We start from the raw sequence: 6454 nt of genomic DNA, 5'->3' as shown, positions 1-6454 counted from the left end.
GCCTTTCGCGGGCAAGTGCTCTGGGAGACGAGGTGCTGGCAGAATTGAAGCTGTGAGGACGGGTCGTGAGTCGTGCTTGGATAGCTCAGTTAGTAGAGCACTTTCCCGCGAAAGGCAAAGGTCCCGAGCTCGAGTCTCGTTCCGGTACACAATTTTTATCTGCCAGGACGTTTCATATGAATGCTCATATGTTTGTTTATAGTTTGTAGTTCACGCTGCCAACGCAATTACAGCTCTGGCGTCGCTTATACGTCTGGAATGAAATCGGTCTCGGAATATTTTGGACGGTCGGTGTATGCTGGAAATGTTGGCTAGAAGAAGGTACATAATGATAAGACACGTGTTAAGACATCGGAGAATAACTGCGATGGTACCAGAATTAGCTGTAGAGGAGAAAAACTGTATGGGAAGGCAAAGGTTGGAGTATACGAGACAAGTTATCGAGGACATTGGGTTTGTTGGAGTATACGAGACAAGTTATCGAGGACATTGGGTTTGGTTCAAATGGCTCTAAGCACTATGGGACTTAACATCTTGAGGTCATCAGTCCCCTAGACTTAGAACTATTTTAACCTAACTAACCTAAGCACATCACACACATCCATGCCCGAGGCAGGATTCGAACCTGCGACCGCAGCAGCAGTGTGGTTCCGGACTGAAGCGCCTAGAACCGCTCGGCCACAACGGCCGGCGACATTGGGTTTAAATACTTATCTGAGATGAAGAGGTGACACGGGACAGAAAGTCGAGGCGTGCCCCATCAAAACAGTCTGAAGACTGACGAGAGAATAGCAAGTATCTCTCCAACAAGGCATTGTCAAGACCGTAGCGTCGAGTCTCCTAATGGTGCACCATCAGTGGATGAAGCTCATCATCCGAGTCTTCAGTAGATTACCACGCAGTTTTTCGGCGCACAAAAGCCAACCCAGTGTTTCCTGCCGGCGTGTGGAACCGGCAGTGTAGTGAACCCTTGCGTCACTGTCCGACAAAGGCGGCCACGTACGCGTCGTCGACCGACCTGTGGAGGAGCAGCAGGCAGTAGTTATCTGGTAGCGTGAGGTCAGCGTGGCGGCGCGGGCGTGGCGGCAGAAGGGCTGGAGGCTGCTCCATTGTGGAGGCCGGAAGAGCCTCTGGCCAGTGTCCAGTGGGCAGCGGGCAGCAGCCGTCAGTGCGTCTGCAGCGGCCGGCGGGAGCGCACCACTCCACACATCACCACACCTCTCCACTCCAGCCACGCAGGTACTGCATGTCCGAGTACACGACTCCGCATTTGTGTTCCCCAAGCCGTTCTTTAGCCACCAACGAGGAGCCACAGTAGTGAGACAGTCGACCCGTACTGCAGAGTGGCCTGCATCAGCATACGAGGTCTGTCCACAAAATAACCGAACTTTATTTTTTAATCTTTATTATACTGACGGAAAAAATCGCAACACCAAAAATATTTACAGTAATGAAAATTCGGGAGTGCATTTGTCTACTGGGTGATCAAAAAGTCAGTATAAATTTGAAAACTTAATAAACCACGGACTAATGTAGATAGAGAGGTAAAAATTGACACACCTGCTTGGAATGACATGGGGTTTTATCAGAACAAAGAAAAAACAAACGAAGTTCACAAAATGTCCGACAGATCTCTTGCGCGCGTCATTTGGTGATGATCGTGTGCTCAGCCGCCACTTTCGTCATGCTTGGCCTCCCAGGTCCCCAGACCTCAGTCTGTGCGATTATTGGCTTTGGGGTTACCTGAAGTCGCAAATGTATCGTGATCGACAGACATCTCTAGGGATGGAAAGACAACATCCGACGCCAATGCCTCACCATAACTCCGGACATGCTTTACAGTGCTGTTCACAACATCATTCCTCGACTACAGCTATTGTTGAGGAATGATGGTGGACATATTGAGCATTTCCTGTAAAGAACATCATCTTTGCTTTGTCTTACTTTGTTATGCTAATTATTGCTATTCTGATCAGATGAAGCGCCATCTGTCGGACATTTTTTGAACTTTTGTATTTTTTTGGTTCTAATAAAACCCCATGTCATTCCAAGCATGTGTATCAATTTATACCTCTCTATCTACATTATTCCGTGATTTATTCAGTTTTCAAATTTATACTGACTTTTTGATCACCCAGTAGGTAACATATTTAAGTGATTAAAACTGCAAGATCATAGGTTGATGTAAGCGCGAGATATGCCATTACAAATGTGAAATGCTGGTAAATTCATAACCGATGTAACGGCCAGAATGTTGAATACAAGCGTGCAACGTGAATTATGTTCAGCAGGTGCCTGATATCAGTTTGTGAGATGGTGTTCCCTGCCTGTTGCACTTGGTCGGTCTACACAGGAACAGTTAATGCTGGTTCCAGATGATGCTGGAGTTGGCCTCCGCTGACGTCAGATATGTGGTCGATTGGAGACAGATATGGTGATCGAGCAGTCCAGGACAAATATGGCGACACTCTGTAGAGCAAGTTCGGTTACAACAGCGGTTTCAGGGCGAGTGTTATTTTGTTGGAAAACACACTCTGGAATGCTGTACATGAATGGCAGCACAGAGGCCAGGTCACCAGATTGACGTACAAATCTGCAGTCAGAGTGCGTGGAATAACCACGAAAGTGCTCCTGCTGTCATACGAAATTACATCCCAGACCAGAACTCCAGATATACGAGGTGGTCCATCGACAGTGACCGGGCCAAATATCTCACGAAATAAGCGTCAAACGAAAAAACTACAAAGAACGAAACTCGTCTAACTTGAAGGGGGAAACCAGATGGCGCCATGGTTGGCCCGCTAGATGGCGCTGCCATAGGTCAACCGGATATCAACTGCGTTTTTAAAAATAGGAACCCCCATTTTTTATTACATATTCGTGTAGTACGTAAAGAAATATGAATGTTTTAGTTGGGCCACTTTTTTCGCTTTGTGATAGATGGCGCTGTAATAGTCACAATTTTAGACGAACAGTTGGTAACAGGTAGGTTTTTTAAAAAAAACGTAGAACGTAGGTACGTTTGAACATTTTATTTCGGTTGCTCCAATGTGATACATGTACCTTTGTGAACTTGTCATTTCTGAGAACGCATGCTGTTACAGCGTGATTACCTGTAAATACCACATTAATGCAATACATGCTCAAAATGATGTCCGCCAACATCTATGCATTTGGCAGTACGTGTAACGACATTCCTCTCAACAGCGAGTAGTTCGCCTTCCGTAACTTTTGGCACATGCATTGACAATGCGCTGACGCATGTTGTCAGGCGTTGTCGGTGGATCACGATAGCAAATATACTTCAACTTTCACCACAGAAAGAAACCCGGGGGCGTCAGATCCGGTGGACGTGCGGGCCATGGAATGGTGCTTCGACGACCAATCCATCTGTCATGAAATATGCTATTCAATACCGCTTCAACCGCACGCGAGCTATGTGCCGGACATCCATCATGTTGGAAGTACATCGCCATTCTGTCATGCAGTGAAACATCTTGTAGTAACACCGGTAGAACATTACGTAGGAAAATAGTATACATTGCACCATTTAGATTGCCATCGATAAAATGGGGGCCAGTTATCCTTCCTCCCATAATGCCGCACCATACATTAACCCGCCAAGGTCGCTGATGTCCCACTTGTCGCAGCCATCGTGAATTTTCCGTTGCCCAATAGTGCATATTATGCCGGTTTACGTTGCCGCTGTTGGTGAATGACGCTTCGTCGCTAAATAGAACGCGTGCAAAAAATCTGTCATCGTCCCGTAATTTCTCTTGTGCCCAGTGACAGAACTGTACACGACGTTCAAAGTCGTCGTCATGGAATTCCTGGTGCATAGAAATATGGTACGGGTGCAACCGATGTTGATGTAGCATTCTCAACACCGACGTTTTTGGGATTACCGATTCTCGCGCAATTTGTCTGCTACTGATGTGCGGATTAGCCGCGACAGCAGCTAAAACACCTACTTGGGCATCATCATTTGTTGCAGGTCGTGATTGACGTTTCACATCTGGCTGAACACTTCCTGTTTCCTTAAATAACATAACTATCCGGCGAACGGTCCGGACACTTGTATGATGTCGTCCAGGATACCGAGCAGGATACATAGCACACGCCAGTTGGGCATTTTGATCACAATAGCAATACATCAACACGAAATCGACCTTTCCAGCAATTGGTAAACGGTCCATTTTAACACGGGTAATGGATCACGAAGCAAATATGTAAGTGGTCCAACTAAAACATTCATATTTCTTTTGCCGGCCGGAGTGGCTGAGCGGTTCTAGGCGCTACAGTCTGGAGCCGAGCGACCGCTACGGTCGCAGGTTCGAATCCTGCCTCGGACATGGATGTTTGTGATGTCCTTAGGTTAGTTAGTTTTAAGTAGTTCTAAGTTCTTTAGCGACTGATGACCTCAGAACCATTTGAACCATTTTTGAACCATATTTCTTTACGTACTACACGAATATGTAATAAAAAATGGGGGTTCCTATTTAAAAAACGCAGTTGATATCCGTTTGACCTACGGCAGCGCATCTAGCGGGCCAACCATAGTGCCATCTGGTTTCCCCCTTCATGCTAGACGAGTTTCGTTCTTTGTAGTATTTTCGTTTGGTGCTTATTTCGTGAGATATTTGGCCCGGTCACAGACAGGCTGGTTTCAGGCTTTCAACTGGCATCCACCTAACCAAAACATCGCTATCACTGGCACCAAGACAGAACCAACTTTCATCAGGAAAACACGACAGATCTCCACCCTGCCTCCAAAGATCTCTTGCTTGACACTGTTGAAGTCACAAATGGCGGTGGTTTTTTGGTCGGTGGAATACACGCCACAGGGCGTCTGGTTCGGAGCTGTCCTTAAAGTAATCGATTTGTGACAGTTGCGTCACTATGGTGCCAACTGCTGCTCAAATTGCTGCAGTACAATCCACCAGAGCCGCACGCAAACACGATGGTCTTCGCTCTCGGTAGTGCCACGTAGCCGAAGCCCAGTCTTCTTGCGACCGTACATTTTCGTCACCACAGCTTCCAGCAATCACGTACAGTGGCTGCGTCCCTGCCAAGTATTTGTGCAATATCGCAGAAGAAAAACGCGGCTTCTCGTAGCCCTAATGTACGACCTCGTTCAGACTCAGTGAGGTGTTGATAAAGACTCTTTGTCGCCTTACCGCATTCTTGACTAATATCAACTCGCCACATGTAAATCTCACGACCGTTGCAGCGTGTATTTAAAGCAAACGAGATCTGCATCCTCAAATTAGCGCTATTAGCGCCGCTGTTACGCGACTGGCGCGGAATTTGAAACATCATGTCTAAGATTGTAGAGGCATGCCTACCGACGTTCGTTTATGTCGCACAACTGGTGCTTGGTGTTGCAATTTTTTCCCATCAGTGTATTAATTTTACATATTATTGGTCCTTGTCTCCTACAAAGTAGCTACATTCCCTAGTCACTCCCTTCTCTTGATGGTGTTTCCATTTCCCGAAGCAGTCAGGACAGGTACATTTTAAATGGCCTTTAAGGCCAGTGAGGAGTTTGCTTTGATGTCATCAATACTCTGAAAACAACGTCCTTTTACTCCCGATTTTAATTTCAGAAATACGAAGAAGTCGCAAGGAACTAGGTCTGGCCAGTAAGGAGACTGTGGGAGAGCGATCGTCCTATTTTTGGTACAAAACTGACGAACAGAAAGAGCCGAGTGTGCAGGCGCTTTGCAGTGGTGCAAGAATCATGTGTTGTCTCGCCACAATTCTGGTATCCTTTTGCGAATTTTTTTTTTTCACATAACCGTTGCAAAATGCCTTGATAGTGCATAGGATTCACTCTTCCATCTTGAGTGAAGAAATCGAATTGCACAATTCCATTGACGAAAAAAAAGTAGGTATCATTTTGACATTGGTTCGACGCTGGCGTGGTTTTTTGGGGCATGGGGACTCTTTGTGCATTGTGGTGACTGAACTTTTCTCTCAATACTGTAATCGTAATCTCAGCTATCGCCTCGCACTACGATCCTTTGCATGAAATCCTGCGTCCGGCCATCCTGATTTAGGTTTTCCGTGATTTCCCTAAATCGCTCCAGGCAAATGCCGGGATGGTTCCTGTGTAAGGGCACGGCCGACTTCAAAAAATGGTTCAAATGGCTCTGAGCACTATGGGACTCAACTGCTGTGGTCATAAGTCCCCTAGAACTTAGAACTACTTAAACCTAACTAACCTAAGGACATCACACACATCCATGCCCGAGGCAGGATTCGAACCTGCGACCGTAGCGGTCGTGTGGTTCCAGACTGTAGCGCCTTTAACCGCTCGGCCACTGCGGCCGGCACGGCCGACTTCCTTCCCCGTCCTTTCTTAATCCGATGAGACCGATGACCTCGCTGTCTGGTCTCCTTCCCCAAACAACTAACCAACCGTTGCATGAATTTTTTCATCGTCATTAGCTTG

General features: G+C 46.7%; 1 protein-coding gene across 1 annotated transcript in view; it reads left to right on the top strand.

Moving 5' to 3' along the window:
* The first annotated feature begins 1134 nt into the window (after positions 1–1134).
* Positions 1135–6454, top strand: part of LOC124789498 (sodium-coupled monocarboxylate transporter 2-like) — a 247291-nt gene continuing 241971 nt past the window's right edge. The window contains exon 1 of the mRNA XM_047256882.1: positions 1135–1239. The gene's annotated coding sequence lies outside the window, so the exon portion shown is untranslated. The remainder of the gene's footprint in view (positions 1240–6454) is intronic.

This window comes from Schistocerca piceifrons, chromosome 3 (genome assembly GCF_021461385.2).
Source record: "Schistocerca piceifrons isolate TAMUIC-IGC-003096 chromosome 3, iqSchPice1.1, whole genome shotgun sequence".
NCBI classification, from domain to species: domain Eukaryota; kingdom Metazoa; phylum Arthropoda; class Insecta; order Orthoptera; family Acrididae; genus Schistocerca; species Schistocerca piceifrons.
This window is presented reverse-complemented; position numbering and strand designations above follow the sequence as displayed.